This window comes from Colobus angolensis, unplaced genomic scaffold, assembly GCF_000951035.1.
Source record: "Colobus angolensis palliatus isolate OR3802 unplaced genomic scaffold, Cang.pa_1.0 Scaffold291, whole genome shotgun sequence".
NCBI classification, from domain to species: Eukaryota; Metazoa; Chordata; class Mammalia; order Primates; family Cercopithecidae; genus Colobus; species Colobus angolensis.
The window spans coordinates 2885644-2910965 of record NW_012116166.1 but is presented as its reverse complement, the minus strand read 5'-3'; positions in this window follow the sequence as shown (position 1 = coordinate 2910965).

Sequence of the window (25322 nt, the reverse complement as noted above, 5' to 3'; positions counted from 1 at the left end):
ACAGAACAATCAATCAACTTGATATAATAAACTTATATAGACTTCTTCATCTAACAAAGGCAGAATACACATTCTTTTCAAACTCACACAGCATTTCACCAAGAAAGAACACGTTCTGGGACACAAACACATCTTAACAAATTCAAAAGAATGAACATTATACAAAGTATGCTTTCAGACTACAATGGAATTAAACTGCAAATCAATAGCAAAATTATAGCTGGAGAATCCCAAAATATTTGGAAATTAAACAAATGTCTAAATAGTACATAGGTCAAAGAAGTTTCAAAAGAAATTTAAACATAATTTGAACTTAAGAAAAATATTAATACAATCTATTAAAATTTCTAGGATGCAGTGAAAACAGTGGTTAGAGGAAAATGTATAGCATTCCATGAATATTTTAGAGTAGAAGAAATACTTAAAATCAATAATCTAAACCTTCACAATAGGTAACTAGTAAAAGAAGAGTAAGGCTGGGTGTGGTGGCTCACGCCTGTAATCCCAGCACTTTGGGAGGCTGAGGCTGGAGAATGGCATGAACCCAGGAGGTGGAGCTTGCACTGAGCAGAGATCGAGCCATTGCACTCCAGCCTGGGCAACAGAATGAGACTCCGTCTTGAATAAATAAATAAATAAATAGAAAAAGAAGAGTAAATTAAATCCAGCATAAAGGAAAGAAATAATAATTTAAAAATTGAAATCAGAACAACAATAGAGAAAAGCAATAAAACCAATAACAGTTCCTTTGAAAATATCAATAAAATTGCACAATCCCCAACCAGGCTAACCAAGAGAAAAAGAGAGAAGACAAAAGCTATTAATATCATAAATAGAAGAGAGCATTGCTGCTGATCCTGTCTTAGTCCAGTTTACATTGCTATAACAGAATACCACAAACTGGGTAATTTTAATGAACAGAATTTGATTTAACTTATGTTTCTGGAGGCTGAGAAGTCCAAAAGCATAGCATTGGCATTTATGGAGGGCCTTTGTGCTGTGTCGTCTCATGGAGAAAGGCAGAAAGGCAAGACAGGGTGAGGGTGAGAGTGTGCAAGACAGGACCAAATTCATCCTCTTGTCAGGAACCCACTCCCATGATAAGTAACCCATTCCCACAATAATAGCATTAATCCACTCACAAGGTCAGAACTCTCATAACCTAATTACCTCTTAAAGGTTCTACCTCTCAACAGCTTTGCACTGAAAATTAAGTTCCCAACATAAAGTCTGGGGCACACCTTCCAACCATAGCAGATCCCATGGACATTAATAGGATGATAAGACATAAGAAGAAAGGTAAACTATAGACTAATATCTCTCGTGGATATAGATGCAAAATTCCTCACAAAAACATCTAATTGAATCCAAAATGTATAAAAATAATTATACATGACCAAATGGTATTTTTCTAGTATGCAAGGCTGGTTTGACATTCAATATTCAATATAATCTACCACATCAACAACTAAAATGTATTTATAATCATATCAATGGATCCAGCAAAAGCACTTAACACACTCCAACACCTATTCGTGATTTTTAAATAACTCTTAAAAAACCGGAATACAGAGGATCTTCCTCAACTTGACTTGATAAATAATGTCTACAAAAATCCTAACACCTAACACACGTAACAGTGAGAAACTAGATACTCCCCTCTAAGTGTGAGAACAAGGCAAGGATGCCTCCTCTCATCAATCCTATTCAACAACATACCAAAAGTTCTAGCTAATACAGTAAGGCAAGGAAATGTTTTCCTATAGACCAGCATTGAACAACTGGAATTTTAAATTAAAAACACAACACAATTTACATTAGCACTAAAAATAGAAATACATAGGTATAAATCTAACAAAATATGTGCAAGATGTGCATGAGAAAAACTACAAAATTCTGATTTAAGAATCTAAGAAAATTTAAATAAATAAAAAAAAATTCCATGCTCACGGATGAAAAAATTCAACATTTTAAAAATATTAGTTCTTCCCAACTTGATAAATAGGTTAAATGAAATTCCAACCAAAATTTCAGAAAGTTACTGTGTGGATATTGAACAGCTGATTTTAGAGTTTCTATGAAAAGGCAAAAGGCCCAAAACAGCCAACACAGTGTTAAAGAACAAAGTCAAAAGACATCCATTATCCAACTTCAAGTCTTACTGTAGTGTTACAGTAGTCAAGACAATGTGGTATTGGCAAAAGAATAAACAAATAGGTCAATGGAATAGAAGAGAAAGCTCAGAAATGGACCCACAGAAATACAGTCAACTGATATTTGGCAACTGAGCAAAGATGATCACATGGAGAAAAGATAGTTTTTTCAACAAATTGTGCTGGGACAACTGGACATCCACATGCAAAAAAAAAAAAAAAAAGTCTATCTAAACACTGACCTAAGTCCTTAACATTAAATGCAAAACTGTAAAACTCCTAGAAGACAGCATGGGGAAAAAAAAAAAAAAAACTAAGTAACCTTGGGTTTGGCAATATGTGATCCACCAAAAAAAAAAGAAAAAAAATTGAAAACTTAGACTTTATTAAAATTGATAACTTATCTATGAAAGACTATTTAGAGAGAATGAAAAGACAAGCCACAGACTGAGAAAAAACAACTAAGTGATAAAGGACTTGCATCTAAAATGTATGAAGAACTCTTACAACTCTATAATGAGAAAACAACCCAATTTTAAAAAACGACAAAATATCTGAATAGACACCTCACCAAAGAAGACATATAGATGGCAAATCAGCATATGAAAAGATACTCAACATCAAATATCATTAAGGAATTGCAAGTGAAAACAATTATGCAATATCTCTCCACACCTATTAGGATGGCTGAAATCCAAAACACTGAAGATAGCAGTTAAGGAGGACATGGAGCAACCAGAACTCTCATTCACTGCTGGTGGGATTTCATAGCCACCAGCTACTTTGGAAGAGAATTTGGCAGTTTCTCATGAAGTTAAACAGTCGTATCATACAATCCAGCAATCGCACTTCTAGGTATTTAGCCAAAAGAGTTAAAAACTTATGTCCACACAAAAACCTGTGCACAATGTTCTTAGTAGTTTTATTCAGAATTGGCAAAAATTGGAAGGAACCAAGATGGTCTCCAGTAAGTGAAGGGGTAAACAAACAGTGGTACCTTCATGCAAGGGGATATTTTTCAGCGATACAAAGAAATGGGTTATCAGGCCATGAAGGAACATAGAGGAACCTTACATGCATGTTTCTCAGTGAAAGAATCCAATCTGAAAATAGCACATAATATATGATTCCAACTATATGACATTTTGGAAAAGTAAAATTGTAGCAACAGTAAGGAGATACGTGGTTGCCAGGGGTTGTGGGGTGAGACGGTGAAAGGATAAACAGTTGAAGCACAGAGGATTTTTAGGGCAGTGAATCTATTTTGTATGATATTGTAATGATGGATAAAAGACATTATGCACTTGGAAAAATCCATAGAACTGTACCACACAAAGGAAGAACCATAGTGTGAACCATGGGCTTTAATAGTAATGTATCAATATTGATTGGCCAATTATAACAAATGTACCACACCAATGCAGGATGTTAACAGTGAAGGAAACTCAATGGGGGCTGAGGGGTGGGAACGTATTTTCTGTTCAATTTTTCTGAAAATGTAAAACTGCTCTAAAAGTTACACTAAGAATTATATGTGTCAAAAAACAATCTAAAGAAAATTTAGAAACTATTTTAACTGAATGAAAATGAAAAGACATTGTATCAAACATTCCAGTATGCATTTAAATCAGTGCTTAAAGGAAAATTTATAGGATTCAAAGTTTACATTAGAAAAGAAGAAAGACCTCAACTCAACAGTCTAGGCTTCCACATTAAGAAACTAGAAAAAGAACAGCAAAAGAAACCCAAAGCAGGCAGAAGCAGGAAATAATAAAGAGAAATAAAAGAAAATACGAATACAAAATAAATAGAAAAAAATAATGAAAACAAAAGTTGATTCTTCAAATGAAATTTAAAAGATAAACTTTTAGCTGACCAGGAAAATGACAAAGACAGACCAAATGTGTTATAAACAGCAGCATTGAAAGCAGGAACATGCCCACAGACCTCACAGATATTAGAATGTTAATACGAAAACACTATTTTTAAAAAGCTATGTGCACATAAATTCAACAGCTTAGCCAAAGGACACAAACAGTCTAAGTTTTTGAAGAAGAAATAGGTAACCTGAATAATTTTGTAACTGTTAAAGACATTGAGCTAGAACTGGAAAAAAAATCTCCTCCTCCTCAATCAGATGGTTTCACTGAGTTCTGACAAACATTTGAAGGAGAAACAACACCAATTCTATACAGTCACTAAAAGAAGGAATATTTACCAAATTAGGAGATTAGCATTGCCCTGATATCAAAGCTAGACAAAATGTACAAGAAAGGAAAAAGTCCTCAACATAATGTTAGCAGATTATATACACCAATATGTAGAAGTAATAATAGACTGTGACTAAGTGGGATTTAGCCTGGAAGTATAGGGTTGATTTAGTGTTTGAAAATCAATTAATGTAATACACTATTAACCATATTAATTTGTTATTAGTCTAAAGAAGAAAAAACAAATGAACTGGTACAGAGAAAGAATTTAACACTGTTAGACAACCATTTATGATTACAAAACCTCTCAGCAAATTAGAAATAGAAGAGAATTCCTCAACCTAATAGGAACTGAATAAAGCATATGTATGAGAAACCTACAAGTAACATCGCACCTAATGATGAGAGATTAAATGCTTTTCCCCAATATCGGAAGAAAGCAAGGATGTCTACTCCCAGAAGTTCTATATAACGTCTTACTAGATGCCTGAGCCAGTGCCATAAGGCAAGAAAAAGAAAGAAACAGCATATGAATTAGAAAGGAAGAAATAAAACTGTCCTTATTCACAAAAGAAATATTAATAACTAATCCTAAAGATCCTAAATAATCTACAAAAATATTTTTAAAACTAGTAAGTGAGATTATCAAGCTTGCAGGATAAAACATTAAAATAAAAGTATTAATCATATTTCTATACACTAACAATGAAAAACTGGAAACAGAGATTTTTAAAAACAGTATCCTTTACAATAGGTCCCAAAGTAAAATACTTAGGACAAACGTAATGAAATATTTTTGAGAAGGTATACTGAAAAACAATCAAAAATGATTTCAATAAATGCTTCTGCACATTTGTCAATATTGCCTGATTTCAGAATTTGCTTCAGTATTCGGGACCCTGTGTTATTAGGGAGGGGATACTGGTGGGTGGTACTGAATAGTTTCCAGAAATAGACCCACACAGATATGGCCAAGGTGCAAAAGTAAGTCAGTGGAGGAAGGAAGAGCCTGCCAAGGGACAGCAGGCAGAAGAGGAGTCTGGATGCATTACAGACCTTCAGCGATGCACTTGTAACAGCTGTCATGGTTACCAGGAGCTGAGCTGAGAGGCCTTCAGTAAGTTGTCTGCACTCTACAGCCAGGAAGTGAGCAAGTTCCCATCTAAACAAGATCACTCCTGTTCCAAAACGCATACTTAGTATTTAACTCCCTAATCATCAACTCCTACATCTCAAGAGATGGGAATAATCCTTACCTTAAAGGGTAGCTCTGGGGATTCTGTAATATAATGCATCTTAGGTATTTAGCAAAGTGCCCAGAAGGGGCACACTCAGTGAAAGCTATAGCTATTACTCTGGTGAAATTATTCTTATTAAAGAGATGGGCCCTTCAGCTGGCACATGGAAAATCACAGTGTCAAAATTACCTTTAAAGAATACTGAGCCTGGGTGCAGTAGCTTACACCTGTAATCCCAACACTTTGAGACTCCAAGGCAGGAGGATTGCTTGGCCCCAGGAGTTCAAGAACAACCTGGGCAATATAGTAAGACCCTATCTCTACCAAAACTTTAAAAGATTAGCTGGGCATGGTGATACATGCCTGCAGTCCCAGCTACTCAGGAGACTGAAATGGGAGGATCCCTTGAGCCCAGAAGTTCAAGGCTGCAATGAGTTAAAAAGATGCCATTGCACTCCAGCCTGGGACACACAGGGAGACCCTGTCTCTTAAAAAAAAAAAAGAAAGAAAGAAAGAAATCATCTGTAAACTTGTCTACCTGGTTTTGTATAAATTTTATTTTATGCACACTTTAATATATGAATGCATATAAGCATATGTAGCATTGTTCAGGATATGATAAAGAACTACTACAATAAACTCATTTTACCATGTATAAAATGTGGTCAGCCAGGCACGGTGGCCCCAGCACTTTGGGAGGCAGAGGTGGGCGGATCACGAGGTAAGGAGATCGAGACCATCCTGGCTAATACGGTGAAACCCCGTCTCTACTAAAAATACAAAACAACAAAAAAATTAGCTGGGCGTGGTGGCTGGTGCCTGTAGTCCCAGCTACTTGGGAGGCTGAGGCAGCAGAATGGCATGAACCTGGGAGGCGGAGTTTGCAGTGCGCCAAGATTGCACCACTACAGTCCAGCCTGGGCTACAGAGCAAGACTCCGTCTCAAACAAAAAAAAAAAAATTTGATCATTTCTTCCACTAGGCTGGGCTGATGATGTAGCCTCCAGTCTTCCAGCCCCAGAATTTTCTGCCCTAGGATTTGAACAGGATTTCTTTATATGCATGGAGATGTAAAGAAGGCAAACTTAAGACCCCCACACCTAACGAGATAAACAATGTAGTGGGGGCATTTCTCTGTGAGGAGACCTTTGTTTTCCCTGACTCTGAGCTGCTAAATACGTGCTGGTCATCCCTGCACCATCGCCTTGGAGCTTGTCTCTTCTTCATGGAGCCTCCCACAGGGATGCTGCTGGGTAAGGACTGATTTAGCCTTACTGCACAAACAATACACAACCCTCTGTACAGTGCCTTTCCACAACCCAGGAGGCCCAGAGTACTCTGCCTGTGATTTTTCTTCCTGGTTCATCTGCCACTTTTCCATATTGCTTTCTCTCACATGCCCTCCCGCATCCTCTCAAGAGAGGAAGGGGATGGAGTGTCTGCAGAGCGCACCTGGGTGCAAAAGGCCTTGAGAGGCATAAGCAGCAATGGGCCTACATCAGTCAACTCAGCTACTTTGATTGTGTTACCTTAAGCATCCTACATGGCTTCTCTGATGCCTGGCTTTAGATTTTCAAAACAGAAAACAAAAATCAAAACAAATGTGACAATTAATATTAAGTATCACCTTGATTGGATCAAAGGATGCAAAGTATTGTTTCTGGGTATATCTAGGTGTTGCCAGAGGAGATTAATATTTGAGTCAGTGGAGTGGGAGAGGAAGACCCACCCTTAGGAAGACTCATCCAAAATGTGGGTGGGCACCATCCAATCGGCTTCCAGTGCAGGTAGAAAAAGCAGGCAGAAGAAGGTGGAAGAAGCTGACTTGCTGAGTCTTCCGGCCTTTATCTTTCTCCTGTGCTGTATGCTTCCTGCCCTCAAACATCAGACTGCCAGTTCTTCGGCTTTTGGACTCTCGGACTTATACCAGTGATTTGCCAGGGGCTGTCTGGCCTTCGGCCACAGACTGAAGGCTGCACTGTTGGCCTCCCCACTTTTGAGGTTTTGGGACTCAGACTGGCTTCCTTACTCCTCAGCTTGCAGGTAGTCTCTTGTGGAACTTCACCTTGTGATAGTATGAGTCAATTCTCCTAATAAACTCCCTTTCATATATATCCTATTAGTTCTGTCCCTCTAGAGAACCCTGACTAACAACACACAAAAACTCCCTTGCAGGGCAACTGTAGATTCAGATAGCTCCTCTTCTTAACACCATGCATTCAAAGAAAAGACCCAGAGATGGGCTGGTTTCCCTTCCAACCAAGTCTGGACAACCATGCAACCAAACAGGAGACAGGGCTGGACAGAGGGCAAGGCTGGCCTCAGGCCGGAAACTCGGAGGCCAGGTGCCATCTGCAGTCAGACATCCAGGAGGAACTTTCTCCAGAATCTGCCCTGAAACTCAGAACTCATTATTCACATTTCTTCACTTTTTCTCATTTACAAAATAAATAATTTTAAGATGTAACTAAAATTATTTTACAATCTTTTAATCACTAGAAATTGTGTATAATTATTTTACCTCCACTCCAGTGCCAAGAACTGCTGTGAATTACTTGGCTTCTCAAAGTGCAGAAAGAAAATGCTTCACTTCTGCATTAATTAAAGAATTTTTTTTCCCATTCCTGTCCATTAGCCGCCACCACGCTATGGCTATGAATGGTCATTACAACAGACAGAAATAGGAACATAAATTTCCTGCTAATGAAAATGTCAGTAGGAGATGCCGTCTATCACAGAAGGTTCTGATATGGAGAGGGCTTTTTTTTTTTTCCAGTCTCGTACCTTTCTGCAGCTTCCAGGAGACCCACACAGAAGGGCAAGCATCTTTTATTTATAGATACCTGGGAAGCATCCTTTACAACAGATCCTGGACTATGCTGAGGACTCCAGTAAATATTCCATTGATTTTTAAAATTGCTCCCTTTCTTATCAGACCTCACAGGGTCTCGGCCTGGGAAACCTTGCTGACCTTCTCCCCTCCTTATGAGGTCAGTTTTCCTGAGATTGGAATCCATGTGTGCATCTGTTGCTGGATGTTACCCTCACTGTTTTATGGGGGGAATATTGAGCCATGCGTCAGCATGTGCTCTGTCTCCACTGTCCTCTTCCCCCTTGGTGTAGGAAGTTCAGTTGCTCACGGTTTTCAGAGCTGATTCAGAAGTGCACATGTGGCTGCAGGTGGTGGCTCATGCCTGTAATCCCAGCACTTTGGGAAGCTGAGGTGGGGGTGGGGCGTGACAGATCACCTGAGGTCAGGAGTTTGAAACCAGCCTGGCCAACATGGTGAAGCCCCGTCTCTACTAAAAATACAAAAATTAGCCTGATGTGGTGGTGCATGCCTGTAATCCCAGCTACTCAGGAAGCTGAGACAAGAATCACTTGAACCTGGCGGGCAGAGGTTGCAGTGAGCCAAGATCACATCACTGCACTCCAGCCTGGGCTACAGAGCAAGACTCTGTCAAAAAACAAAGAAGCACACATGTTCCACACCCTAAGCAGAAGAATGGACTTAGCGTTGGGTGTAGCCTGCGTGTTGTCTGGTGTCACTGGAGGCATGTGCATACACCTAGGGGATAGGTCACCATACTCACACAGCTCCAGAAGCATAACCTCAGAGCTCCCTGGCCAGGGTTTTGTCCCTGTTAGGAGAAAGCTATCACTCTTCCAGGCTTGCAAATCCAGTGGAAGTTGCTAAAGGAATGTAGTTCTTTCCATAAGTCAATCAAGAGCCAGGAAGACACACACTTTGGGAAACGCCAGTTGACTCCCAGGGAGAAAGTGGATTGAAGGAGATGTAAGCTAAAACGTGACTGAGGCAGATCTCAGTGGATTAGAGGTTTATTTTGCCAAGGTTGAGGACACACCAGGTTGGGGCTGGGGAACACAAGCCCCAGTAGGATCTATGTCCTGTGCTTTTTCCAAAAAGAGTTTTGGGAACTTTAAGATTTGGGGAAATAACGGGCAGAAAGAAAAGGAGGGTGGGCAGGCAATAGTGACCTTCCGTGAGGCTCTGATTAGTGCTCAGAGAATCCACATTTCACTTGCTTAAAGAAAGGGGTGGGGAGGAGTCAACCATGCATTGTCTCCTACTCAGCAAATCTACATTTTACATGAGATAAAGCAAGCATATAAAGTGACAGCTATCTGAGAACAAAAGGGAAGCAGTTTTTGCATGACTCAGTTCCCAAGCTTAACTTTCCTTTTGGCATTATGAGTTCGGAGTCCTGAGATTCTATTTTTTTTTCACAGAGGTATTATTATTATTTTTTAATCAAGCACTTTTGGCAAGCTCATGCACACAAATCTCTGCCTGGGTTCAAGCTTGACTCTATATTCCCTTTGGCTGGCATAGTTGTTGAGAGGGCTCTGGTTAAGGAGCAACTGATATCTCTTTACCTGGGATAGACTTCAACATCCACAGCCTTCTCACAGGTCGGGAGTGAGCAGGGCTGGTCCATTGCAAAATCATGCCCAGTAGCCAGTACACACTCAACAAGGCTTGCTCACAAACAGTGGGGCTAAGAGAAACAGTGACTACTCATTAGTCATTCTCTACCACAATTGTGCTGGCCCGGCTGTCAAAAGGATTCCAAAAATATCTGTTCTCCAGAAAACTTCCAGACAGGTTGTGTTGAATGACTATTTTAGAAATAATATTTCAACATGTTAAAATGACTATTACCAGCCACCATTTGGACCTAGTTCAACTAAAGATGAATGGATGAAATCAATTTCCTGGATCAGAAGGCCTCTGATTCCAGTGGCCACTAGTAACTGGTGCTACTCAATTTCTCACATTAAACATGACGTCAAGATGGTCAAAAGGTTGAACCACAAAGTATTGCAAAATTACTCCCCCTCCTTCAACCCATGAGGAATCGCTTCTATCACCACGACTCCCTCCATTTCTAAATGCTGGGACCCCCAAGACCATCCTTGCATTTCAGTGAGCTAGGGCCAACTGATACGCCAATTGAGCTTGTCTTCAGCTATTCACGTGTAATGTCCATGGAGGAGGTAACATGAGGGCACTAAGAAAGAGGAGGATCCAAGCAGGAATGAGAAGAGTAAGAAAATCCAAAGCCACACACAGACAAAGACCTAAGATCAGCCAGGGTGGAGATGCTGAAACCAGAGATGGAGGGCTGGGGCAGGCCAGGCTGAGCAAGCCCTGGCCTCTGGCCATGATCCTCGTGAAGACCCATTTAATTACCTCTAGTCCGTGTTGGTATCTTACCCTTTTCTCATCCAAAGCGAAACTTTGGATATATATATATATATCACTATGTGCTTAAAATAACTGTAACAACGATAAAAAGACATGCAGTGTTCTGCACAAGTAGCCAAGGGTGACTTTTGCTACTGAAATAAGCAGCTTAAAACCAATAGCAACCAAAAACTCAGTCTGTTGGAGAACAAAGCTCCTCTGGAGAATTTATCTAAACACAGGGGTAAGGCTCATAGCTGTTTTTTAATGTTATTTTAGGGCTGGACTGTTCTCTACAGAGCATCACAACACCTTCTAAAAAGCTCTTCCCCAAGACCACCTCTTTCTTAAAATACCTCGGTCATCTCAGAATTCAAAAAGCACCAACATTTAACAGGAAACCACCCAACAGAGCCATCTGGAAGACTTGAGGCACCCAAATTACTATATGGAAAAAGGAGGTAATGGGGCAGTGTGAAACCTATTAACCCTAATTTCCTCTCGTGGCCTGATATGGCAACTCATCAATGCTACGTATCATGCCAGAATTTTCTTCTCAGAAACAGAATATTCAGCAGATCTTTCCTGAGTCCTTGCCCCATCCTAGGCACCATGCTGGCCGCTAAAACATGACCAAGATACTGCCTCCACCCTCCAGGAACTCACAGACTCATCAGAAAATAAAGTAGTCAGGTGATGATGGCACGAAAATAGAATATGACTCCTGAAGTGCTTGACAGGATTTGGCAGAGAAAAGCTTCCCCTATTGCAAAGGTGGATATAGAGCTTTCCATCCTCAGAGCGTCTACATGGAAAATGGTTCAGCACTGCTTTGCGGTGTAAGGCCCAGGGCCTAAAGTTGTATCAGGAAAGCTCCCTGCCTTAGAGAAGATCCTGGCCCAGGTGATGGGTGGTGCCTTTGGGAGGCAGGGAGTAGCCTGTGGGCTAACGGAAAGTTCAATAAGAATACAAGGTTTTCCTAAAACTGCAAAGAGGTTTTCATGGAGTTTCCTGGGATTGTAACCACAACCCTCCCTCAAGGAGAGTGCCCTGATGCCCAGGGTTTCCTACCCATCCTCAGAATCTCAGAGGGCCCAATGGATAATGGATTTCCATGCAACGAGCTGGAAACACTTGGAGATGTAACTTACCCCTCAAGGACTGCCCCCAACTCCACCTTCCCTTGGGGGTCAGGGTTCAGCACTGCAGGTGGGAGATAAGAAATCATAATAAATAATAACAGTTAATATTTCTTGGTTGTTCTGTGCCAGCTGCTGTGCCAAGTGTTCTAAATGCAATTTCTCATGTTATCCTCATAACAACTGTGACATTTATTACTCATCTTACAGAAATAAAGGCTGAGAGAAGTAAAGGACTTGGCCAAGGTCACGGGGCTGGCAGGTAGAGGAGCCAGGGTGCAAGCCCGCCTCCGGCTCCAGATGCCTGTCTTTCTCCAACCAAGCTTCAGCTCTCGGGGACAGTATTGTTGCTCAACGAAGAGCCCTGCCCTTTGTGCCAAAATCTGTCAATACTGTTATTTAAAGGGATGCATCCCAATTTATTCCAGTATCAATTCTCTATATCATTTGCCTCAGCACTGATTGTATCATTCACAAATTAGCATTAGGCAGCAATTTCTGGTTCCATATAAAACTATTTAGCAATCTTGCCAAGAAAATGAAGGATGAAAAGTGAAAGCCTGGGTGGTGAACCTAATTCTCTTCCTTATCTTCTTGTTACATATTGACGTATTTGAGGCCATTCAAAAGCATCCAACTTGTCTTGCCTGAGTGCAAATCAGATTATTGACAATGAAAGCCATTTAACAGGTTATTTAAATGTTGGAGTCCTATCTCGGTGAGATCTGCTTCTTGACTTGCTTCTACTGCAGAATGGTCAACTTTTGTTTGCTGGAAACAGGGATGTTTGCTATTCATTGTGTTGGCCAAGCATGCATGCAATGCAATGGCTGCTCCAATGCATCCAGACACCTTGTTCCACATCACCTCCACTCCAACGCTCCAACCTTGGCCACTCACCCACACCAGATGCCAGCTTGCATCCCCATGTGAGCCTGCCATAGCCACCTTGCTGAGAAGGAACAAGCCAGGCAACAGGATCAGAATTGCCTGACCTGTTGGCCCTCAAATTCTCTGTTCATCAGTCACCTCCACACATCAGTGACTCCAAAAGATACTCTGCAGAGAACCAGTTTCTGTAAAGGATGCTCCAGAAATATTTTTGTACAATTCTATTTATTCAATAATATTTATTATTTATGTGTTGTCTGCTGTCTTAGGGGCTGGGAGAGAGAAACAATGATACATATAATCCTCATCACCTCCCCAAAATCCACCTCCTAATACCATCACATTAGGCAATAGGGTTTCAACATATGGATTTTAGGGAATCACAGTTATTTAGTCCATAATAGCGTGCTTCATATTTATGAAGGGGTATTATGAGAGAGAATACAAAGCAATCACAACCTGTATTGTAGGGGACACTGTGATCTGTTTCTCAAATTTCCCTTTAATGAAGTATCTGTGGCCCCAGATGCTAAGAGTGCAGTCAGCTGGCCATGATCTGTCAGCTTTCTCTGCAATTGTGTTAGCTACGGAATGCCACTTCACCCAAGGTCACGCTTCTTTCTGGGCATCTCCCATTCAATGACTGATGACCCCAGGGGTAAAAAGGCCTGGTCACCTTGGCTCAGCTCTTAAGGACTCTTCCACCTCTAGAGTTCCCCACAGGCTGTCACTGAGCCTGCATTTGCAGCTTGATGACTCCCGTGGCCTAATCGCAGGTATTGAGGCCAGGTGCATCCCTTCATAAACATGAAATACGCTGTTATGGACTAAATAACTGTATGCCCCTAAAATTCATATGTTGAAACCCTACCACCCAAAGTGATGATACTAGGAGATGGGATTTGGGGGAGATGATTAGGACTAGATGTGGTCATGCAAGTGGAACCCTTCTACAGCAAGAAGACAGCTCTCTATGAACGACGAGGTGAACCCTCATCAGACAGCAAATCTGCCAGCACCTTGATCTTGGACTTCCAGCCTCCAGAACTATGAGAACTAAATTTCTGTTGTTTATAAGCCGCCCAGTCCATGGTATTTTCTTATAGCAGCTCCAGTGAACCAAGATGCATGCTAAACTTTGTATCAGTGTCTTCTTTCTAGAAAACCCAATCTGTGGCAACTAGAAATAGATGCAGTCCAAGATAAAGCAAGCACTGAGGTGAGATGTTGAAGCTGGATGATTCAATCATTACTCCACTGGCAATAAGGCTCCCATCCTCTGACAGGCGTTAGTCCAATTGTTAAAACTCTCACAGATGCTGATAAGGATGATGTGTTCATTCAAGGGAGTGTGTTTGCTGGTGAGATTTATCAGGTAGTTAGAAATATGGAGGAAAGAGTAACTAAATGAAACACAGAATCCAGCTAAGCTGGATTGCCATCTGGGAAAAGATAATAAAAAGATAAGAGCAAATAATCACCAATTGAAAGTCAGTGGGCCTCTTTGGAAATCAAAGCCCCTCATCTCTTACAGTAGGAGGGTACAGAGAGCTGAGGATCAGGCCTAGAATGGTGTCATCAGAGCAGCTGAGCTCCAAAGGTTAGACTCTCAATCCCCAATCTAGGCAGGTCTGCCATGCCAACATCAAGGCCCTAGTTGAGAAACACATGGGCCCTGACACTGGAATGCAGACATCTGAATTAATACCTTGGGAAATCTTAAATCCCCAGACTCCCCAGAGCCTTCTGGACTTGCAGAAATAGGTCATCCTTCCCTCTTAAGAGGTAACTCCTTCCCTTGCTTGAAGGCAATGCAGAGGCTTTCCCTAGATCATGAGATACATGTCTCTCAACATTTTCCTCCACTTGCCTGCTCCCACACTAAGATGAAATCACAACAAAACCCAGCTGGGGTCATGCTGGGAATGAAAAAGGAGGGATGTGCTCATGCCACAGAGGTACTGCAAGATCTGTCCAGCAGGTTCTGCCTATAGCCAGGACTTTAGATACAGAATTAGACACTGAAAGTGCTTGACCAAAGGGACTGAAACTGAAGCCATCTTTGCAGGAATTATAGTAAGCAAAATCTAACATGACTGATTCTATTCTGCTTCTACCATTACAAGCTAACTTGCTTTTGCCAGTAATTGTTTTTTTTTCCTTGAACAGACCCCTTCCTTGTTCAAAGATTGAAACTGTATTTGTAAAGGCTAATAAAAGACAACACGGTTAAGATTTCTGGTAGGGGTCTGAACTGCGCTAGAGAATAGACACAGTTAACCAATAACCATTCACTCCTGACTTAACTTGCTTTTCTACAGTTGCCTACTGCCCGAGGCTCACATAACTGGAGGTCACAAGATTTGTGACTTCCCCAACTGTTCCTATAAATAACATTACTAATGTGAGACCTAAAGAACTGGTCTTTGTGATATTTTTTAGATTTAGCATTTTGGTAGACCAAGAGATGTCACCTGAATCCGTGACCCATACCAAAAAACTGATGCAACTGGTCCTGAAAACCCCAGCCAGGAGCTGACTGAGTTGCAGTTTCAACACCCCTGTGATTTCATCCCCAGCAGATCAATTGTTTCAATTCCCTAAAGCCCTGTCCACCAAAGAACCCTTTAAAATCCCAACCTCTGAATTCTCAGGGAGGTGGATTTGAGAAATGTCTCCTGTCCTCCTTGCATGGCTGCCCTGCAATTATTAAACTCTTTCTCTGCTGCAGCACCTGCTGTTCTCAACATATTGGCTTTTTCTGGGCAGCAGGAAAGAAGAACCTGCCAGGCTGTAACAAAACAACAGACTGAATTAGAAGAGGTTGGGTGCACTCTTTCAGAATTCAGGATTTAACACCTTGGCAAGAATCCCAGAAAATCGAGAGATGTGATAGTAAGATGGCTTCTAGGAGTGTGGAAGAAGCAAATGAGGTTGAAATGTCAGAATTGCCATAGCAGATGTTAAGAAAAAATTTGAAAGATGGCAAAAGTAGGTATGCTGATGTGGATATGTTCCATACAGCTGAAAACACATCACAATCCCTGGCAACTCTTGGAGAGCATACCATTCACTAAGGCCAATGGGAATACACTGGTGAGAGAAGCATTGACATCACTACCAGGTTCAATGGCAACTCTCTTCTGTGGACCAAAGCTGGTGGAAAAGGAGGCTGTTACAGAACTGGGCTCACCAATGGCAATGGAGTTGATGGAATGCTGAAATAGCAGAGGAAGAGTACAATGCAGTCTTTCATTTTCAGAAGCCAAGAGGATGCAATGCAAGGTTAGAGAGATAGACAGAGGATCTAATCTGCAAAGAGACATGGAGATGGTTAACAGAACACAGTGTGGGGCTAAATAGAAGAGTAGTCAACAAGGGTACTGCTCAATTTGTACCATCAGAAGAAATGAAAGACTGCTGGTTAGAAGACTGACAGCAGCTGCTGCAAGAAAAAGCCAGGACTGTTTGTGCACTTTTCAGACCTGGAGCCTGTTGAATGAAGCTGAAGTTGTAGCCCCCAAGGGAGGTTCTTATAATACCATGGCACATGGACCCAGTCATAATTCTGAGTCCTTTCCCAGAGGGCATTGCACTGTGGACTAGGGCAAGGGAAACATCCAAACATCGTGAAGACTGGTGGACACAGAGTTTGAATTGACACCAATACCTCGAGACCCAAAGAGTTATCACAGTCCCCTGTCAAAGGGGGTTAGAAGAGAGATGTATAATCATTGGAGTCCTGGTCAGGCTGCCATGGAGGCTCCACCAGACTCATAGATATTTTGGTGGTAATGTTTCCAGTCCTCTAATGGATGTCAGTATAGACATACTGAAAAATTAAGTCCCTTGACTGGATGCATTCCCCAAATCAAGGTAGAAAATAATAATGTTGTATCCCAGGGAGATGGCAGGAATTCACGCTCTTTTAAAGACCTAAAGGATACAAATGTAGTGGTTTCCATCACATCTCCATTTAGCTCACTGGTCTAGACCCTGCAAAAACCAGATGGATCCTGGAAAATGACAGTGGACTTTTCATACTTAACCAAACAGTTACTCCAATTGTGACTTCCATGTCAGTTATAGTATCTTCCTTAGAGTTGATTCATATGCTCTCAAGAGCATGGTGGGAAGCTTTTGATCTAGTAAGTGCATTTTTTTCTATCACAAAAGAAAGGATCAGAAACAGTTCTGGGATGAGCAATGGTATACATTCACAGGATTTCCCAAGAACTATGTTAACATTCCCTCCCTCTGTCGTAATATGGTTAAAGTGACCTGAGTCATCAGGACATCTTGAAAGACTATTTTAGGTTTAGAGGAGGTCATGAAAGAAGAGTCCTCATGAGGGGGACTGGTGTCCTTATAAGGAAATAAAGAGACTAGAGACTGCTCACTCTCTTCCACCATGGGAAGACATAGCAAAAAGGCTTCCACCTGCAAACCAGGAAAAGTGACCTCAGTAAAAACCAAATCAGTCAGCACCCAGATCTTGGACTTCCAAGCCTCCATAACGATGAGTAATAAATTTCTGTTGCTTGAGCCACCCGCTCTACAGTACTTTTGCTATAGCAGCCTGAACTCACTAAGACAGAGGCTTTGACAAGACACATGCATTGCAGAGGGTGAGAAAAGAACTCCTTCAAAGATTCAAAGGAGTCTGCTACATCACTAACATTCTTAGGAGTTCAGTGGTCAAAGGCATGACAGTACATCCCTTCCATAGTAAAAGATAAATTATGAGCTTCCATCATAAAGGATGGAGCACAACATCTGGTTCTAGACTCGATTCTAGAGGCAGCATTTTCCACATGTAGAAATACTGTTGTCACCTATACCCAGGTAATACGAAAAGCTGCTGGTTTTGTATGGGGCCCAGAAGAGAAAAGAGCTCTGCAGCAGGTCCAGCCTATGATGCAGATGGCCCTATGATCTGGCAGACCCCAAGGTATAAAAATTGTCAGTGAAATAAATGATGCCCTGTGGAGTTTTAAAACAAATCCCAAAGGAAGACTCACGATGTAGACCCCTAGGGTTTTGGATAATGCCATCCACAGCAGAGAATGTACCTTTGGAAAAATACTTCCCAGTGTAGCCACCAAGACCTGATAAAGAAGGAGTGCCTGACCATGGGACCCCAAGATATAGGACCCATCATTAGCTGTGTTCTGTCACACATAACAATATCAGGTGACCCAGCAATAATCCCTGGAGGATTAAAGTGGCTAATCTGAGACCAAGCACAGCAGGGCCAGGGGGCACAGGCAGGTCACATGAGCAGGCAGCTTTGAGCTCCATGTCATTCACATTCACACTCTGATACCCACAACTCTCCCTGAGCACATCCTGTGACTTTCAGGATCCCTTATGGCCTTCAGGCAAGAGGAAAAAGACCAGGTTTGGTTCACAGATGAGTGAGCTCAGTTTGTGGATTAAAGATGACAATAGATAGCAGCTGCATTCCTACCCAGTATCCAGGAATGACTTGGAAATGCAGAGGGGAAAGAAAAGCTTCTTGATGGGTATGCTTTAGGTGCTGTTTCTGGTCATCCACTTTGTATGAACAAAGAAGTAGCCTGAGGTTAGAGTATGTATGGACTCATGGGCAATGGCCCAGACCAGATGGTCAGGGGCCTGCAAGGAGGTGAATTCTATATTTAAGTTTCTGTATTTTGTGACGCTTTGACATCTTGAGACCTTGTTGATCAGGAAGTGATTGTCTCTCCCAGGGCTGGTTAATTCCTAGAAGGAGCAAACCATTCCCTTCTAGCCATGCTTTTCATATGTAAACCAACCAATCCAAAGCTCATACTCCCCAGCCGTCTCTTTTACTGGGCTCTCACAGGTCTCTTATGCTCCATGGCCGATATTTCCCTGTCCTAATTTCCCCAGGACAAGGAACCAGACAACTCAGGATAGTCCCTGTTCCTTGGAGTCTGCCAAAATTATTCAAAGTTGCCAATCGTAAACCTGTTGATCCTGCTTATGCCACTTGGCACATTTCTCCCCGTGAAAACCGCAAAAACTCCCCTGCCATGCCTCCTTCTCCTGCTTCTTGGGACTCTGCTGATTACCTGTCTCCCTTCTGTCCCCCGATATAGGAGTTTAAAAGAAATTATTTAGGCAGATAGTGACGGAAAGGAAGTCCTCAGTAAGGTTTCCCTTTAATAAAAAGCAGCCCCCACATCATTTCTTTTTTAACAAAAAGCAGCCTGTAAAATCGAGCCACAAACATAGATAAGCAAGCTGGAAGCTCGCAGGAGTGAATGCCGGCAGCTGTGACAATAGGAAAAGGCTACCTGGGGGTTAGGCATGTTCAACATGGCGGCCCCATGTTCCCTTTTCTTTGTCAACCATGTGTATAGCCAGAGCGGACATCATGGCACTGGCCAGGTAGAGAATCAATTTGCACAATAGAAGGTTGGGTAGGGTATCTTCATGTGCTATGTAATGTCACACCTGGTCCAGTCAATCTTTGGGCCCTATATAAATTAGACACCACCTCCTCAAGTCAGTCTATAAAACCCTGTGCACTTCACTACAAAACCAGAAGACCTACTCACGCTCTCCTTTCTCTCTGCAGGAGAGACAGCTTTTCTCTTTTCTCTTTCTTTCACTTATTAAACCGCTGCTCTTAGTCTCACTCCACATGTGTCTGTGTCCTTGATTTCCTTTGCACAAGGCAACGAACCTCAGGTATTACCCCAGAAACAAAGCTGTTTCACTCCTCTAACAGGATACTTACCTGGGTGGCATTTCTTTGCTCCATTGTGGTACCAAATGGACAAATGCACCAACTTTGACCTGAGAAAAGTATAGTCACCAGAAACTCAAACCCTCAAACCCTTTATGGGCAAAGGTGTGGGTGATGACTTCAAGTACGCCATTTAGACTGGCACAGGCACTAAGGAAAATAGAGAATGAATCATGGAGAAAGCAGAGGGTGAGGATCAGTGGGGACCCTAAGACCAGCTGCAGCAGCCAGAACTGGAGTTCATTCCATGAACCTTCCTCTTCTAGAGTCTCCCGCAGGCAGAGAGACCCATGGAAATCCCGAGGACGGTGCTACCTACGTGCGTATGAAGAAGTGGATCTGAATAGCCAAAGAGAAGATGGTGGTAGACAGCATGACTCACTGTCCGGGTCCTTCCGAGGAAGGACTGGTTGCCCCTGCTTCTGGGAGTTCAGCAGATGGCCTCAGTTGTCAGTTCCTTCCAGGATGGCCTCTACTGCAGAGAGTTGCCTCAACCAGCATCACACCACATCCAGTGCCCGACTGACCAAGAAGCGTGAAAGCCTGCCATCTCAGCTCAGCTCTGGGCAATTCTGCAGCGCTAATCTCACTCCAGACCTCCCTGCAGGGGTAGCCCGTGGATATTGTTGGACTGATGCAGCAGCTTGACATCTCCCTCTGTCCAATCCTCTTTCCTTCCCCTTCCTTCATGGAGGTGTTGATTCCCAGGGCACCTCCTAATACACCTCCTGCATGTGAGCCCCCTTCTCGGGGCACTCTACGGTTGCACATCCATTTCCTCCTGAAAACAACTCCATCCTGCTTAACAGATGAGGAAACTGAGGCTTGTCCATGGTCCTGGAGTGAGGAAAGCATGGGCTCTGTTTGCAAACATAGGCAGGCAGGCTCCAGAGCCCATGCTCCTAGGCTGTGGAACCCTAGCCTAGGGGCTCAGAGTCTAGGAAGAGAGAAACAGATGCAGACACACTGCTCCTTTCCAGTGCAAAGCAGGAGAGAATTCCAGAGCTAGGCCAAAGGGATACATCTGTGAGCACCTCTATGCAGTGGAGACCTGACGCCCAAGCTATGAGCCTCAGACTCCAGACTCTAGGAAGTCAAAACATGATGAGTTCAGTACAGTGCACAGTGGTCTCCATGACATGGGAGACAGTGTCCTTAGGCTGGTCTGGACAGAAAGTTCAATAAGGATATGCTTCCATGAGGCCTTCCAGAAGATTCTGTGTTGCTAATAGGTAATTTTCACTGTGTCCAGAAACACAAATCATGCCCACCCCTAATTGTGAAGGATGACTGCATTGCTCAGTCAGCAGCAAGAGTTGCCTGTCCCACACCGGGCCCTGAGCACTGAGCTTTTGTGGGATCTCTTTGCCCCACTGAGGAATTGGAACCCAGCATCTGTAGGTGATGCTATCCCCACGGGATAATCCCCCTTGCCTCAGGGCAAGGTAACTTTCTCAGGATCACCTGTGTGAAGGTGATTGCCGCCATGTGCCCCATCACCCACCAATGTCCCTCAACGACTATTTGTACTGAGCTTCCTATTCCTTATTGCCGACTCTTTGGTTCCCCACAGGCAACCTAACATGTCACATCTTTAAAACTCTTAAGGATACTTGAGTTTCACTTGTGTAGTCCTCTGTGATGACCCTTGCCACATATCCATTTTGATCAATTATCTATTAATTCATTCACTTTGTGTTTTTTTCTTGCATTCGGCAAACATTCACTAAGAGACAGATCTCGCACTCAGACTAACAGTCCTGTGTTGGAGACACATGTGCGAACAGAGAAGGTTCCTTAAAAAGTTCATTTTTCGAATGATATAATGGACTTTGGGAACTCAGAGGGGAAGGCTGGGGGTGGTGAGGGATAAAAGAATATATGTTGGGTACAGTGTACACTGCTTGGGTGCTGGGTGCACCAAAATCTCAGAAATCACCTCTATGGAATTTTTTCATATAACTGAAAACCACCTGTGCCCCCAAAACTATTGAAATTAAAAAATTTTTTCAGTTAACCTTTTAATGGTATGAGGTTATTGTCTTTTTTCAAAATGCATAAGTGCTCTTTTCTGGTCATCTGGCTCTTCCAGGTTTCTGTTCCTACCTGGTTTTCCATTCCTGTTGAGTAGAAGTTTTCAGTTGTCACCGTTTTGAAGCGACTGTGCTGACTCTCACCTTCTCTCCGTTTCCTTCATATCAGCAGGGCCTTGTTCCTAAATGGACCCCCCATCTGCCACCTCCCCTCACCCCAGCCCAGCTTCTGCCCTTTGGACTTGACAGCCCTTTTTCTCCAGCTCTCAAGCCCCTCAGAGACTGGCCACTGGCCCTGGGGGCAGCCAGTAGCACAGGAGTCTTCCCCATGGGAAGTGGCCTGTCCTGGGCTCTCAGGTCTCTCGCTCATGCTCAGCCTGGCCCTCCTTCCCTGGGGCACTTGCTGCAGCCCCTAGCTGCCTCTGCAGCCCGGGCCCCACGCCTACTGTTCTCTGAGTCCTGGCTCCTGGAGGAGTCTAGTCCCAAACAGGAAAAGGACATTAACACTCGACTTCCCCCACCCCATTTAATATAATTCTAAATTGGAAACTCTGCATAGATCTGCTCTTTCTAGCTCTGCCCCTAGCGAGATAAATACTCAGGAATTTTATTCCTGTTGATCTTAGCATCCTAGAAGGAAAGGGGAAGGAGAGGTGGAAGAAAGAAGGAGAGGCGAAAGAGAGAGAGAGAGAGGCTGTGTATCTGTACACCTAATTGGCAGCATCCAGTTATAACTTAAATATTACAAAATAAAAGCAGAAGATAGAAGCTTTGGATGAGCTGGACTCAGTTCCGGGGATCCCCAAGAACTGCTTCGCCCCTCCTTCCAATCTCCTCCTCTTATTGCTGTCTGCAGCACCCTCTTCCCAGAACTCTCCTTTGGGACTTTTCCTGGCCCCCCAGTGCTTCCACCTAAATATCCCAGATGACTCTGCTTTATAAGCTCAGCACCCCCATTTCAGGCTTGCACGTGTCCCATTCACCACCCAGCCTGCAGATCGCTTCTTCCCCAGGGGTATGAAACCACCACCGAGCTTCCAACACCTCCCGCTCCCGCGCCTGCTTCTGACACAGAGCCGTCGCCTCTCCATCACCCCGGCCTCTGCTGAATTCCTGGCAGCAACCATCTGTCTCGTCAATCTCATTATTGCAGAATCCATCAAACTCTCTTCCATGCCAAAAATGATAGCTAAGGACATTGTACTAAATTGTAAGCTCCACCCAGCTTTTCCCAAAAGACCTTCACTACCCAGTAATTTATTCTTTTATTCTCTCACTCAAGAAAGAGGTAAGGAGAGAGCTGATGAGGTGTCAGGCACTGTACTGGTGCGGGGGAAATCCGGGAGCAAGATGGATGCGACCCCTGGGCTTGAGGAGTCTGTTACCAGAATCACCAAATAAGTCACAACCATTGAACCCAGAGTCGCGAGAAAGAGCAGGTTGCTGAAAATTCAGCCTCTGTCCTTATCAGGAAGCAAGCTTCCGTATCTCCCATCTAGCGGTGGGTGTATCCATCCCTCCACAGGGCCAGCCTCAGCCAGCAAAGGAACTCAACTCTTGGGACAGCATGGATTCCCAGCTCATGGGGAAGGATGGAGGGACAGCTCAGGCTCCATAGAAAGGATCCAGAGAGGCTTCTGTGAATGTGCTCCAGCCACGGAGGAAGATGGCCATCAGCCCAGGAGATGGCTTGGTGTTAGTATTCATTACTCCAACCCAATTTAGTTGTTGGTGAAATGGTTGCTATTTTATTTAGAGAACAGTGGCCAGGGAGGCTCAAGAAGGAATTTCTTTATTCCTCACTCCTGCATCCCCCTTGAGATACACCCTAATCGTGGTGACGCTCAGTAAAAACACAACAACAACAACACAACTTTCTTAGTCCTTTGGTGGGTCCCACACGTGCCCAAGAGAATGTAGGTGCCACTCAGGGGTTCCGACCCTCACCCACACCTGCACAGGTCCCCTCTGGAGCCAGAATGCACCTTTTCCCCACGTGCAATAAAGAGCCGGAGTGAAGGCAATTTCCTTTCAAATGAAGAAACACAAATATTTCCGGCATGAAGAAAACCCGAGCAGCGACTCAGAAAGTACGCGGTTAAGCCTCTCTTATCAATTTACAATATAAAAACATCTCATGCATATAAAAGCAAATTTTGGTAGCGGCGGACTCACAGCCATTCCTGGGTGTTTTTCTGCACCCAGGTTAGTACATATTTACACGTCGAATGCACACAGGATTATGCTGGGGCCAAATACTGAAAGAAAACATGCGGTAAATGGTTGCTTTAATAAGTCCTGTTCCATTGAAAGGAAATAAAACCTGAGTATTAATGAGATATAATTATATATTTAAAATCTTTTCCCTTGTGCAGTATATAGGATTAATGCCAGTAAACTCACAAACTGCAACATTCTACTCCATTACATCTGCAATGATTAGAGATAGTTTGAACATCTGGCATATAATCTGTGATAGAAAACAGCATTCTGCACTTTAATGGACGTCTGGAGGCTACACATATCTGATTTTATTTCTTTCTGTTAACTCTTTATTGGGAGAGAAAGAGTTTGTTACCAGGAAGCCTCTCATTCTTCCCTTCTTTGAATGGTATCCTATACAACCCCTGGACTCTCTCTCTATTTCCCATTTGCTCTTGTATTTTCAACAGTGGACTCAAAATGGAAGGCACTGGGTCTGTCAAAAGTTATTTATAATCTGCGCAACTGAGTAGCATTACTATTCAGATTTTAAAACCTTTAAGAACCTCTACCCATGTAAACGAGGACAATTTCCTCATTATCAGTGAAATCTAAGACATTAAAATGAAGCAGCATTCACGGTTTCTTCGGTATTTCAAAGGCGTTCTGCACATTCTCTCTTAATTTGGTTCCCTTTCATAATTGTGTACATGGCAACTCGCCTGTGGAGGCTGAGGATTCTAATATTTGTACATTTTTGATTCCTCTTAAGCGTGAGTAGGTAAGAATGTCTTTGACTGGCATAGGCTTTCATTGAAAAAATTAGATGATTTTTCTGCTTCGTGTAGGGTGTGTTTAGCCCCAAGCTAAACAAGGAAGGTTTTAGCCCTACCGAGTTTCTGTAGGGAAAAGAAAAATTCTTTAGTGAAATGGAAAAGAGTGACAGCACTAGCTTTTGCTTTATTTATTGAAATATTAGCTAATGCCAACACCTAAGGAAATCTTAAAATTGGACTCTATAAGCGATAATGAAGAATGATTGACAGGCAGCCTCAGCAAATCGGGCATCCCCGTAGAGAGGTCTCAGCATTTGGCAGGGTCCTGGGCAGAACGCTCCTCAGTTTGGTATGAGAACATGCATGGAAATGTGCCAGTGGTAAGTGGATTTGGGGGTGAAATAATCATTTTCATGCCTCACATTTAATGACTGGTGCTGAATGTTGTAATAAAGGCCATAGTTACTGCTCATAACTACAGGTGTAATAAGGCGAGATACTGGGCCTTCAGACCCTTCCAGCAATAATTCATGTGGGAATTAAGAAGCCTTAATGAGTCGAATGTGTCACTTGGGACCTCAGAAATATAGTTCTTAGAAAAGAAGAAAGCAGAAAGGACTCGCCGGAATTGAAATTACGAGGAGAGTTATTAGCGACCATGAAGGTGGGCTTTTTCCCTCCCCGGCTTCCTTTGATGCAGCAGCCTCTGCCCTC